The sequence below is a fragment of the Ips typographus genome, linkage group LG13, assembly GCF_016097725.1.
Source record: "Ips typographus isolate SLU linkage group LG13, UJ_Ityp_2.0, whole genome shotgun sequence".
NCBI lineage: Eukaryota > Metazoa > Arthropoda > Insecta > Coleoptera > Curculionidae > Ips > Ips typographus.
The window spans coordinates 4619797-4634766 of record NC_138434.1 but is presented as its reverse complement, the minus strand read 5'-3'; the positions used below and the strand labels follow the sequence as shown (position 1 = coordinate 4634766).

At 36.6% G+C, this 14970-nt stretch overlaps 3 long non-coding RNA genes across 3 annotated transcripts; 1 reads left to right on the top strand and 2 right to left on the bottom strand.

Annotated features, from left to right (window-relative positions):
• Window positions 1-2178: 2178 nt before the first annotated feature.
• LOC145737011 (uncharacterized) lies at window positions 2179-6181 on the bottom strand. Its single transcript, XR_014180184.1, has 2 exons — window positions 3225-6181; window positions 2179-3090 (listed from the first exon to the last, which is right to left on the bottom strand). It is a non-coding gene; the product is annotated as an uncharacterized LOC145737011 (long non-coding RNA).
• Window positions 6182-7873: 1692 nt separating this feature from the next.
• On the bottom strand, window positions 7874-8457 carry LOC145737125 (uncharacterized). Its single transcript, XR_014180260.1, has 2 exons — window positions 8206-8457; window positions 7874-8144 (listed from the first exon to the last, which is right to left on the bottom strand). It is a non-coding gene; the product is annotated as an uncharacterized LOC145737125 (long non-coding RNA).
• Window positions 8458-8664: 207 nt separating this feature from the next.
• LOC145736973 (uncharacterized) lies at window positions 8665-9045 on the top strand. Its single transcript, XR_014180158.1, has 2 exons — window positions 8665-8713; window positions 8775-9045. It is a non-coding gene; the product is annotated as an uncharacterized LOC145736973 (long non-coding RNA).
• The last annotated feature ends 5925 nt before the right edge of the window (window positions 9046-14970 follow it).

Sequence of the window (14970 nt, the reverse complement as noted above, 5' to 3'; positions counted from 1 at the left end):
ATATAACAAAAATTCCAGTTCATTGTGTTAATAAAACTGAAGATGATGAAGAAATGATTACTATGAATGACCATAATCTAAGTGATATAACGAACCCAGAATTGTGTAACAAATTGCAGACATTACTTTCAGAATATAGTGACGTTTTTTCAAAAACATGAAAATATATGGGAAAAACCGATGTAATTGAACACGAAATTGATGTAGGGAATGCAAAACCTATAAAACAGAAACCTTACAGAGTAGCACAAAAAGCAGCAGTAGATGAACAAATAAGAGAAATGGAACAATACGACATAATAAGGCAAAGTAACTCGCCCTGGGCAAGTCCCGTCGTATTAGTAAAGAATAAGTCTGGAGAGACACGATTTTGTGTGGATTATCGCAAGTTCAACAATGTAACAGTAAAAAATTCGTGGTCAGGATCTAATATTGAGGATATTTTGACTTACTTAGGGAACGCCCAATATTTCTCATCGTTAGACATGTATTCAGGTTATTGGCCAGTCAAAGTAAAAGAAGAAAGAAAGCCACTTACTGCCTTTACAGCGCCAGGTCACGGATTATGGGAACTTAATGTAATGCCTTTTGGATTGTGCAATGCCCCGGCAACATTCCAACAGTTAGGAGATGTAGTGTTTAGAGATTTAAAATGGAAAGAAGTTTTAATATATGGACGACATTATAATTTTTTCTGAAACAATAGATGAACATTTGGAAAAATTACGTAAAGTTTTCAATAGACTTCGAAGTGCAGGCCTAACGTTAAAACCTAAAAAATAGGAATATCTAAAAGAAAAAATTAATGTTCTTGATTATACAATTTCGAAAGATGGAATTTTTCCTGATAAATCAAAATTAGTTTCGATTGAAAATTTTCCAAGGCCAAAGAATGTAAAAGGTGTACAAAGCTTTTAAGGACTTTGTAACTATTACCGGAAGTTGATCTGACAAAGAAACATAATAAATTTGACTGGCAGGACATACATGACAAAGTGTTTGAAACATTAAAACAGAAATTGATTAGTGAACCAGTGTTGGCACATTTTCAGCCAAACAAAGGGTGTGAATTAAAAGTAGATGCATGTAAAGATGGAATTGCAAGATCATGGAAATGCGTTATACCCGATAGCATACTCAAGCAAAAGTCTTAGTAAAGCTGAGAAAAATTATTCCATAACAGAACTTAAAGGGTTAGCAGCCATATGGGCGCTATCTTATTTTAGACATTTTATTTATGGAAAGCCGATAAAAATAGTGACTGATCATCATGCGCTGTGTTGGCTAAAAACCTTGAAAGAAACTACTAGACGTTTAGCGCGTTGGGCGTTAAAATTATCTGAATTTGACTACACAGTACATCATAAATCTGGAATTTCTCACAGGGATGCAGACTGCGTAAGCAGATATCCTGTTTTACCAGCTAACACAAAGGTACAAGACATTGACGAAATACCTACTTTTATATTGGATATACGTAATATTGCGGAATTGCAAGCAACAGACGGAGACGAAAATTGAACGGAAATTTTGGAAATTCTTCAAGCTATAAAAAATCCTGAAAAAAGTACAATTGGTTTGCAGAAACCGGCAAAAGATTTTAGGCTTGAGTTAGAAGTTTTGTACCGTATAAACTCGCATAAAGCGGGCCGGACTAAACTCTTGGTGATACCACAACAGTTAGTAGGGGAAATTTTGTATTCCCACCACTCAGAACCGCTGAGTGGCCATTTGGGATTGTCAAAAACCCTGGCAAAGATAAAACAACGATATTATTGGCAAGGCTTGCGAAAGGACGTAGAACGTTTTGTACGAGGGTGTCCGGATTGTCAGGCTCGGAAAGGCCAACAAAATCAGAAACCTATCGGTTTGTTACACCCCATTCCGGTTGGCACTCCATTTGAGAAAGTTGGGATAGATTTATTAGGTCCGTTTCGCAAAAGTAGCAGCGGCAAAACCATGATAGTAGTTGCAACGGATTACGCCACACGGTGGGCGAAGACCGACGCACTACCGAGCGGCAAAGCCGGACCTGTATCGAAATTTATACAGGAAAAGATTATTACTAGACACGGTGCACCTAAGGAATTGTTGAGTGATAGAGGAAAGGTTTTTCAATCAGAGTTGGTTACGGAATTACTGAAAAAGATGGGGACGACAAGTCAGTTTACCACGGCTTATCATCCCGCAACTGTTGGCTTAACAGAAAGATTTAATAAAACTTTAGCCAATATGTTATCTATGTATACTAATACAAATCAATCAAATTGGGATGAAGTTCTTCCACATGTGACTTTTGCGTACAATTTTGCAAAACAGGATAGTACTCAATTCTCACCATTTATGTTGGTATACGGTCGTGAGCCAATTTTACCAACAGAGGCAAACCTGTTGCCGCCCTTAGAAAGCATTAATAGTAACCAAATTAGCGACGTTAGTTTAGCAGTCAGGAATTTGGCAGCTGAGAATATAAAACGGCGACAAAACATAGATAAATTACGTTACGATTGTAAACACCGCCATATTGAATTTAAAGAGGGTGACCAAGTGAAAGTATTCACCCCTATTCGAAAAGTAGGAAAAAGTAAAAAATTACTGCTTAGATGGTTCGGACCTTACTATATAAATCGGAAGATGTCTGATGTAGACTATGAAATACGGAAGGGTATTTCACAAAAATTTAAAGCTGAAGTAGTCCATGTAAGCAGAATTTTACCATACCATGACCACTGAGCACCAGAGGAAACCCCGCAAATAAAATAAGTAATATTTGTTTTTTTTCAACTATTTTTATTAACGTTTTTCTTATTGAGTTACGAAATAAATGTTTTGCGCATACGCCCCGACGTGCATTATGCTCACCCGGGGCGCAGCTACTTGGAAAATTTGGTCGTCCGGGGGAGCCTCCTGCGAAGGCGGAGTAGGTTGCGGCGGCACCGGAGGAGGGGAGGCCTCCGCCACGTTGGCGGTAGATTCTCCCTCGGGAGCAGGGCGGTCTTCTCGGGGCCCGGGTCTTCGGGCCGCCAACATGGCCATCAAAGCCTTGCCACGACCCCTGCCGCTGGTGAACTGTCTTGGTGCGGTTTCCATCTAAATAGAAAGGGAATTATAATAAAAAGAAAAATTTTTAAAAATTATTATAGAATCGGAAAGAAAAGACGAAAAAAAAAAACCCATTGACCCTGGAAAAAAAAAGAGAAAAGGAAAACAAAAGGGATACTTACGGTTTGAAACAGTAACAATTTTAACACGACAACAACAAATGGAAAAACGTGTCACTTGAGGCTAGGTTGAACGGCACAATAAGAATGAAACGTTGTTGAACGAAACCAAGTAAACAATTATCAAAGCCCTCTCCACTGGAAAACCAGTATGCTGAGACTAACAAAATTAATTCCAGACACTGAGCTTGTCATATAAGGTTATCAGGAAAATTTTTTCCCAACTGTTAATAAGTGCACCATGCTTAAACCCATGGGATTCGCTGATTTGGCCAATTTGGAATATTATTTCAATAGGACCAGACATTGTTTAGTACAGACCGAGTAATGCATAAAATACAAAATGCAATTAAAGCATAATGTGTACATATTTTGTTTTTTGGCAAAACCCAAGGATTTTATTCTTTTACCTGCGTCTGAATTTTTATTGCGCAAATTTCGAAGATTCGTGAACGGATATCAGTTTAATTTTCCGTGGATGTTAAAAAATAGTTAAATAAATGATTGAATTTAAGCATGTTTAATATTTTTCTTTTGTAGGCGCCTACCTATAATTATGTATAAAGATAAACCACTGATGGTTAAAAAGAGAGTATATTTTTGTCTGTACAATAATGCGGTAATAGACGTATTACCTTAGGCATATAAGTTGTTTATGCATTTGGCAAAGAATGTAATTCGCGAGCGATGAGAAATGAATTTGTCGCTGCGCGCATAAATAAATGACTAATTACAAAAATTATTTAAATAGTCCGAGTTGGGAAGACGTTTTACAGTTTTATTATTCGGTCTTGCAGCAATACTTGTGAAGTGAAGCCAATAAATAAATTTCGCGAAAGTGTCAAACATGAAGTGGATCGTAAATTTTATTTTATTCGATATGTTACTGAGGTGAACGCTAAAATATATTTATACAAATTGGCACTGTACCACTTGTGGGAACTGCAAGAAGAGTTTAATCGAGTGGTACCAATACTATTAGGAACTATTAGGGATTACGAAATCTCTACTCGGCCTTTGAACTCTAGGACTCAAATCGTACATACGGAGTATACGATAGTTCTGCTAAATGAGAAGGTACGTCATGGAAGTACCCTATTACCACATACCTGTGATTGTGCATTATGTGCACCACCCCAACAACCACAATATCTACCTGAACATATACCGAATGCTACGTTTCACAAGTTTCGGGTACCAGTAGTACCCCGAACACAACAAAGGGATGAAACATCAGAAGTAAATACTGCTGGCGCATCTTCTGGAGGTGCATTTGGACCACAAACTTTTATGGGACCACCTGAATAACACGCAAGTCAGGTTGACCGCAATCCGGCACTGTGCCCAAATCCGGATAACCAGGCGCAAGTGCAAGCAGGGGGGCCCATTAATCCTCAAACTGGAGAGAATCCTGAGCAAGCGGTAGCACAGCCGTTTGTTGCTCAGTTGGAGCCTTTTGGAAATATAGGGCCATATTCTGCTTATCAGCAGCAAAAAGGTCGACTTATCGATTAATCTTATTGGAAATTATACATTAATGTTTATACGAATATAATATACGCATATACGAGTATATCCACATATTGTTATTGTTGAAATAAAATAGTTAAAATTCATAATAGTGTCATATTTAACCCTAATAACGAGAATAATATAGCCATGAAATTAATCTAATTATTTTTTAGTGCTTTACACTGAGAAGGTGCGAACTATATACGATGTTTCGCTGAAGATGCGAATAGTCCCGAACCAATGCTCCGGCAACTTCGCTGGTTGATGCTAAACTACTAACATAAAAATTCGAGTTGTTTGCATGACTAATTTTGTTCGCGCGGTGTATACACGGGAAATTACATCCCAATCCTTGCTTGCAGTATTTTTTGTTGTTCTGCCATTGCCAGAACCGGATAGATTTAGGGTAAATAAAAGTGCATAATGTGGTTTATGGATAGTTTGGTTACATACAACTCACAACTGACTGTCCGTCGGCTCGGTCGGTTTATATATGTGTGGGTGATCGATTCTCGAATGTTCCTGTATGCACAGAATGTTCCCGCTATACGTCCAGTAAACGTTTATTGTATCGCGAACATTCCATCCGATGCGCCGATCCAAGTTTAAAGATATCGGGACATGTCCAAAAGTAGCTGTTTTGTGGATTTGCATTTTACATGGGGTTAAATGGGTAACTTATTATTTTAAGGCCTAGAGGGTTGAGACTTCGTATTAGGGGGGTAAGTTTGGGACACTCCTAGGATGCGGTGTTGTCATGTTGTGCACTTTTCCCCTAAATTTAGGGAAATTCTATATAGTGACCCCCTCGTTTTTCCCTAAATTTCAGGAAATCTTAATCTGGCTATGAGGCCTTTGTAATAGTATCATTGAATGGTCGGTTATTGGCTGTTGGAGGTTTTAATAACCGTCATGACAGTTTAAATTCGGTGTAAGAGTTTGATATTAAAACCAATAAATGGACATTAGTCACATGTATGCTTTTCCAAAAAGGTGGATTTGGAGGAGCAGTGTTGGATTTGGTCAATTTAGAGCACCTCGTGGGACAAACTAATACCTAGTTAATGAGAACAATGTGATATGTACACGGTGATCATTTATAATGTCCCCTCTCTCAACTTTTTTATTTTTCACATTAGAAAAAAATTATGAATAGAAAAGTTGTACGAGATGATGCAAGCTATTTGCAGAATATATTGTTATTTATACAGGACGTTTCAGAAATGCGTGACAAGTCAAAGTTATATTTTTTCAAATGGAACACCCTATATATTTTCAATTTTCTAGAATTATCAAACAATTCCGAACATTTTTTTTATAATATGTCCTATACCTAAATGTAATAGTTTTCGAAATATTCGCATTTCCACTAAGCTGCTAGATTCTAGAAAATATTCGATAGATTCCAGTTCTAGGTGGCGGTGAATTACGCGGTCACAAAAAAAACAAAAACTTTGTTTATTACTGACAGTAGTGACAGTTACACGTTGAGGGAATATAACATTATTTTTATTAAAATGCCTTATTCTGAAAGAGAAAAACAATTTATTCTGCAAATATTTATTAAAACAAATAATAACGTTAAAATTGCTCAAAGGGCACTTCATAGAATTAACCCCCGGATGCATATTCCAGATAAGCAAACATTTTATAGGATCTATGAAAAGTTTCAACGAACATCCAGCCTATTGAGAAAAGAACAATGGAAAGAGATGAAAATATGGATTTGAATATTCTGCTAAAAGTTGAAGAAAATCCAAACATTTCTCTGAGAAAAATATCGAAGAGTTTGGAAGAAGAGCATGGCGATTCAAAAAATACCTCTTATGGGAGGATACAAAACACTCTCAAGAAATCAGGATATAAAGCATTCAAAATAAGGCCCACAAGAAAATTAACGCCGAGACAAAGGGAAAAAAGAGTTGAATTTTGCCAAACCATGTTGGAAAAAATAACTTGAATAACAATTATTTGAAAAATGTATTCTGTACCGACGAGTCATCATTTGCGACCAGCGGTATGATTAACAGGAAAAACACCAGACAGTGGGCCACAGTATATCCCCACGGCTACGGGGAATTTCAATTTCAACGTCGCCAAACTGTCACTGTTTGGTGTGCTAACCTGTATAACAAAATAATAGGTTCCCATTTCTTTACCGTTACTTTAAACTGAGATGTTTATTTGAATTTTCTCCATCAAGAACTAGAGGACTTTTTTGATGAGCTTCCGTTGGAACAAGAGAGAAACATTGTTTTCCAACAAGATGGCGCTCCACCTCACAGTGTCGTAGCTGTTAGAAACCATCTAAGTCAACGGTTCAATGAATAGATTGGGAGGGATGCACCGATAAAATGGCCTCCTAACAGCCCTGACTTGACGCAGATTGATGCATTTTTATGGGGAACGCTAAAAGATCGAGTGAATGCACATAGCATTGAAAATACTGAACATTTGAAAGAACTTATTAGAATGGAAATTCAAATTCTGAATGAAGATTATAACCAATCGCTCACTCCGCGTTAGAAAGGTTACAAAGAACGTATATCAAATGTATTGAAGAAAACGGGGGCCCAGTTGAGCAATTTGATTTGTGAAAACTACATGCTTTATTATATATTATTATATCTATAGTTGTTTCAGATATTGAATTTCACTCCAAAATAAAATCATTGATATTTTCTTTATAAAAAGGTCATGAATAGTCTTCTCGTATTGATGACTAATTCACCAATTCACTAATTATTCACAGCTACAAGAACGAGAACTTGTTTTTTTTTCGAATGTAGCCGCTTAGTGGAAATGCGAATATTTTAAAAACTATTACTTGGCCATGTGTTTTAAGTGTAGCGGTTTTGGACATGTAGCAAAACATTGCTCTGAAGAAAAGTGCTGTTTAAATTGTGGTGGTGAACATGAAGCCCGAAACTGTAAATCAACTACCCTAAACTGTCCAAATTGTGAAAAGATGAAAATTGAAGATAGAAATCACTCAGCAAAAAATTTGGACTGTCTATACAAGAGAAGAATGTTGCGTTATAAAAACAACATAAACTATGGTAGTAATCCTTTTTAGTGAAGGTCTCAAATAGCAGCAAAACTAAAAAGGAAATACGAAAGGAAGGAAATGACAAACAGTCTTCTCCACAATACTTTATTATGACCTTAGATGGTAAGGTCTGCTCAACAAGTTTCGGTCACATAAATGACCATCTTCAGGAGCTACAAGAATAACCTACTTTACATGGTGTACCATAAGTTTAATGTTAAAAAACGAGATGTTAAAAAACGAGAAAACGTACCTTAAATCGATCGATCAATGTGACTACTGTCTTTTTACAAGGGGAGAGACAGAGAGACCCATGTTATAACGAATTAGTGACTATAACATAGTTAAGTAGGTGAACAATGCTGTAAAATTTAACACATGTAACAATTGATTAAAGGGATTATAGGGAAATTTAATAGTTACCTCATTATGGAGAAAAAACTAACTGTAGCACATTAAATTAAAATTAAAAACTTAAACTAGACCCATTTAGGGCTGGGTGAGACCCTAGGGGGAAAAAAGATCTTAAAACTCGTGCACCATCCACTGAAGAGGCGATCAAACAGGAAACAAAATGGAGGTGCAAAAATTTTTAAAAAATTTCACATTGATAAGCCGTTAATTTGAAGGCAGAGGGGGAACCGTTAAGAGGGGGTTACAATAAAATAAAATAAAATCAATATATATATTTTATTGTAACCCCCTCTTAACGGTTCCCCCTCTGGCTTCAAATTAACGGCTTATCAATGTGAAATTTTTTAAAAATTTTTGCACCTCCATTTTGTTTCCTGTTTGATCGCCTCTTCAGTGGATGGTGCACGAGTTTTAAGATCTTTTTTCCCCCTAGGGTCTCACCCAGCCCTAAATGGGTCTAGTTTAAGTTTTTGATTTTAATTTAATGTGCTACAGTTAGTTTTTTCTCCATAATGAGGTAACTATTAAATTTCCCTATAATCCCTTTAATCAATTGTTACATGTGTTAAATTTTACAGCATTGTTCACCTACTTAACTATGTTATAGTCACTAATTCGTTATAACATGGGTCTCTCTGTCTCTCCCCTTGTAAAAAGACAGTAGTCACATTGATCGATCGATTTAAGGTACGTTTTCTCGTTTTTTAACATCTCGTTTTTTAACATTAAACTTATGGTACACCATGTAAAGTAGGTTATTCTTGTAGCTCCTGAAGATGGTCATTTATGTGACCGAAACTTGTTGAGCAGACCTTACCATCTAAGGTCATAATAAAGTATTGTGGAGAAGACTGTTTGTCATTTCCTTCCTTTCGTACTCTTGCGACTCCACTGAAAGAATATGGACTACTACTTCTTTCTAAAAAGGAAATTTCAAGAAATGATTCCAAGAGCAGCAAGAAGAAGACATTTGGAATTTTACACCAGAATATCCAATCAATAGGAAATTCGTTAAATCAACTGAATCACTTAATCCAGGATCTAACAGACGTAAGAGTACTTTGTGTAACGGAACACTGGAAAACAAAAGATGAATTACAATTTTTCACTCCACATAACTTTAAATTGGTCTCTTCTGCATGTCGTGAACGTGGGGAACACGGAGGTAGTGCGATATTTGTTCATCAATCAATAAAATGTAAGTCTATAACTAAGATAACCAAATTGTCTATGAAACAAATATTCGAATGCTCCGCAGTTGATTGCGACATTAATGGGAAGGAAGTAGTTGTTATTTGCATTTATAAACCCCCTGCAGGAAATACAGGGTGTCTCAGTTTTAAGTGCCCAAACTTTAATGTCGGATAGTACGTCGAAAAATAACAACACTTTGCTATATAAACCTATATCCAATAGGGCGTCGTTACTGATATACAGGGTGTTAAAGTTTTTTAAAAAAATTGCTTATTTGAGAATTTCTCGAAAACCGTTGGAGATATTGTAATGAAATTTTTGTGTGAATATCTCCTGTTCAAAACGTCTTCAATGAAATAAAAAATTGAACTGTGACGCAACCAGTGTCGTACTTACCGACGTACGCCTAGGTACTTTGGATAAAAAAAATGTTACGCCACTGCCTTTTTGGAAATTAAAATTTGTTTTTGAGATGACTGTTTAATTTGGGAGACAAAAGTCCTCTTGTGTTTTTTCGGATTGACGCACCATTTCAGAGTAAAAAAAGGAAAGGTTATAATGGTATAAAAATTTATTATTATCACATAACTTAAATTAGGAAACAAATTAAATAAAACTTAACAAATTAAAAGTTATTTAGTGCCTTTTGGACAGAGATACTTTAGGGAAAGCTTACGTTAAGTTTTGACTGTGACAATTCTTATGGCTCTTTGTCTCAGTCAAAATACTTAACTCTTAACTAGTTCCCGTTAAAACGTTCGCGCAAATGGTAATTAATCTGTGACGAAGTTTACAATAGTTGTTCAAAATGGAAACCATCAGACTCAATGCATATTTGACACCTACGACGTGTAGAATTGACCGCTGCAGATATTTGATGGGGATTATTGCGAAGAATTTCACAGGCTGCTTCAATCCTACCTACTAATTCCAGTTCGGTGTGAACTGGAGTGGAATACACCTTGTCTTTGAGAAAGCCCCATATAAAAAAATCTAAAACTGTCAGGTCGGGTGACCTTGGGGGCCAAGCGGCTGGACCTGTACCAGGAACATAATCATGGTTATGTGCATTATTTACACGACCTATCCAGCGCTCCCGAAAGTGCAAATCACACCAGCGTCGAACATTTACTCCGTAATGAGCAGGTGCGCCGTCCATTTGAAACCACATTTGCTGTCTCACGTTGAGTGGAACGTCTTCTAAATAATTACCCAAGTCATTTTCCAAGAATTGAAGAAAGAGGTGAGAATTCAGGCGAGGAGGTAAAAAATGGGGACCAATTAAATGGTTACCTATCACACCTATCCAAACGTTAACACTAAATTCTTGTTGAAAAGTTCGGGGTCTGACTTGATGAGGATTTACATTCCCCCAAACGTGCAAGTTATGAAAGTTCACAACACCTCTTCTGGTAAATGTGGCTTCGTCAGTGAATAAAATTTTACGCAAAAACAAATGATCAATTTGGATTGATCTCAACAGCCAACTGCAATATTCTCTACGCCTCGGTCCATCTTCTTGCATTAAATATTGCACTGGCTGCAAATGGTAAGGTCTTCTTCCATTCTTTCGTAAGGTTCGATGGACTACATCCTTTGAGACTGGAATATTGCGCGCTCGTAATTGCTTAGCGGCATTTCTGCAACTTTCTGTGGGGTTGTTATCGAACACTTCTAAAATGTTTGCCTCAAATCTTCCATGTGGTCTTCTAGGTCTATCTGGGTTTTTGCGTAATCCAAACTCTCTCAACAAGTGATGAACCTTCATAAAAACCTTTTTATTTGGACACCTTCGATTTGGAAATCGTCTAGCATATTCTCGGCACGCTTCGTTAGTGTTTCCGTTGCAGTATCCATAAATAAAATGTATGTCAGCGTACTCGGCATTAGTAAATAAGTGTGGCATTTTAAAAAAAGAACTAAACAAACTTTAAAGTGTTGAAATTGAACGTTATTATAATGTGCTGTCAGTTCGACATTTGTCACCAACCAGAATGGGAAGTCATCCAAACGATAAAATTTAATTAATCCATGTAATTAAGACATGCAATGATGTCACCTTTCCTTTTTTTACTCTGAAATGGTGCGTCAATCCGAAAAAACACAAGAGGACTTTTGTCTCCCAAATTGAACAGTCATCTCAAAAACAAATTTTAATTTCCAAAAAGGCAGTGGCGTAACATTTTTTTTATCCAAAGTACCTAGGCGTACGTCGGTAAGTACGACACTGGTTGCGTCACAGTTCAATTTTTTATTTCATTGAAGACGTTTTGAACAGGAGATATTCACACAAAAATTTCATTACAATATCTCCAACGGTTTTCGAGAAATTCTCAAATAAGCAATTTTTTTAAAAAACTTTAACACCCTGTATATCAGTAACGACGCCCTATTGGATATAGGTTTATATAGCAAAGTGTTGTTATTTTTCGACGTACTATCCGACATTAAAGTTTGGGCACTTAAAACTGAGACACCCTGTATAGAAACTTTTTTTGATTGTCTTGAACGCGCATTGAGCATTATATTTGATGTAAACAAAATGATAATAATCACTGGTGATTTTAATATTGAATTTCTTAAGGACAACAAAAACAAACATAGAATTTTATCACTTATGAACTGTTTTAATCTTCAACATACAATTACAGCAAATACCAGAATAACGAGTCGAAGTCAAAGTTGCATAGATAATACATTTGTTAATTTTCCTTACATAGAAAGTTCTGTAATAAACACGCACATATCAGATCATTCTGCCCAATGCGTCACGTTCCAGATGTCAACTAAGGCTATTAATACAAGCTATTATGCCGGGTCCACATTAAACCGACAAAGTAGAAACAAAACAGAAACTTTATGTTTTTCAACAATTCTGCAACAAAGTTGGAACATTTACGCAACTTTTTTGTCTCGCCTCTGTTTTGTCGCCTAATTCCGCAACAATTTTGAGTCCCGTCGCTGGTCGGTAAACATCAAAGGGTTTCTGTTTTGTTTGCTTTATCCGGAACTGTGTCGATTCAGTGCGGACGGAGAAACAAAACTTTCAATATCGTTCGCGTGTGGTTAACAGTTTTTGTGAAAACGATGTCGGGAAAATCAAAGTGGACAGTGGATAATACTTGTTTATTAATAGAAATGTATAGAGAGACACCATTGTTATGGGACCCAAATAATATTGACTATAAAAATCGTTATAAAAAGGCTGATGCATTAAAGGAATTTGGACGAACTCTGAACGTATCAGCGGAAGAAATTGAAAGAAAAATTAGAAATATCAACTCTCAATATCAAAGAGAAAAACGGAATTACCAGCAGTACAAAAAGTCTGGCGCGGGACAAAAGTTCGTATCCAAATGGTTTGGATATGCGCTTATGAATTTTCTTAAGGACAAGAATAAACCACGTGAAACTCAAGAAGCTGGAGGATTGCCCATAAATATGCAAGTAAGTAATTAAAGTGTTTATTTACTAACGATTAGAATATATAATAGGTATACATATTCAGAAAGGTTTTATTGATTAGCAGTAATTTACTTGCCAAGGAACTTGCCCTTGCTCCGAAGCAAAGTACTGTGCGAATTCATCTCTAATGGCCGCAGCTTCCAGTGAGGGTTTTCGAGCAATACGACTTAAACTTCGGAAAGATTGTTGATTTTCAGTCGCCTTTCTCCATTCACCATTTTCAAGTGTACCACTGTCTAAGTGTTCAATATCGAAACTCCCTGGTGGCGTATACCTATTTCTAGATGGCGAGCTTCTCCGTAAATAATTGTGAAGATGAATGCACGCCATAACCAATTGTTCTGTCTTTTTGGGTTGTAGCAGTATAGGTTTGCGAAGTACGCGAAATCGGGCGGCCAAAATACCGAATGCATTCTCCACAACTCTTCGCGCTCTGCTAAGTCTGTAATTAAATATCCTTTTAACAGATCCTTTTTCTTGGTGACCACTATATGGCTTCATGATGTGAGGAGTAAGGGGAAAAGCATCGTCCGCTACAAACACATAGGAACATTCTCTTTCCCTTCCGGCAAGAATTGTTTTTGGTGGCAAACTTAATCGTCCATCAACCATTAATTTATGAAACGAGGTATTTTTAAATACTCCTCCGTCCGAAATTCGGCCTTGACACCCAACGTTTGCGTAAATAAAATTATAATTTGCGTCCACTATTGCAAAAAGTACAATACTAAATGTACCTTTATAATTGTAAAATTCACTTCCACTAACAGCAGGAGCTTCCATTAAAATATGCTTTCCGTCCATTGCGCCTAGACATAAAGGAAAATTCCAAATTTTATGATAATCGGTGCTGATCTGCCTCCATTCGTCTTCATTGCGAGGTGTCTGGAACAAAAATATTATGATGTTCAAATAATACCTTCTGAAAAAAATAAGAACTCGACTTCTTTTTTTATTGAAAAATTTAAAGGAATTGCTAATTTCGTTTTTTCCTTTTTGTTATAGGTATCTGAAGACTCCTATAGCAGTGAAGAAGGTGAAACAGAAATAACAGAAGCTGTTTTGGATAATGACGATGGTGCAGAACCAGACCAACAAAGTGAAGTTCCCCTTTTACCTTCTGATAAGTCAACCTCGCATAAACAAAGTACACCAGCAAGAAAGAAAAAGCCGGTAACAAAAAATACTACTGACGAGCGATCTGAAGAAATTTATTCAATGATAAAGTCTGTGCATCAGGACCGGCAAGAACGTCGATGGGCCCAGCCTGACGATTTTGATGTATTTGGCGAGATTGTTGCTCGAAAGTTGCGTAATTTGCCGACTCGTTATGCACAAATAACCTTACAACATCAAATAAATGTTCTACTATATGAAGCCGAATTAGGCAAATATAATGAACCTCCTCAAACCTCCCAAGTACATCGAGAACTCTCACAATACGTTCGTTTGCCCTCAGTCTCGCCAGCATCTTCCTCCATTTCGCAGACTTACTCAAATCCACCTAGCGTCCAGTCATACGCACAGCTGTCCAGTGTACAATCTTTACCAAATATCACTTATTTGCAGCCGCTTGCAACGGTTCAGTCGACCTCACAATCAGGTATGGACACACGCGACAGTGCTTGGGATGAAGTATAATCAACCTCATCGAAAATGTTTTTATTATTTTTTAAGGTCCTATTTTTTATATGTCTTTTTACTGTCACACGGAATCAAAATAAATGCTATTAAATTATGCGATTTTATTTTCAATAAAATAAACACAAGCTAATTTACTTACCTTAACAAAACCATTCAGAACTTCTACCAAAGCTTCACATGTTTCTGGCACAATTTGTGAAATTGATTGCTTAGATATTCTTGTCTGGTACATCAGACTATGGTATGAATCACCGGTTGCCAGAAATCTTAAGGTAACAGCTAAACGTTCTGTTATAGAAATAGAATTTCTAAAATTCGTATTTTTCTTTTGTATCGCTGGTCCAACTAATTGTAACAAACTTTCAAAATCTTCGCTAGACATTCTTAAATAATTGGTAAAACTAGAACGTATCTCGCCTGATAAACCAATGTCGTCTTTACGGATATCACTAATCAAATTTTCGACTCCGT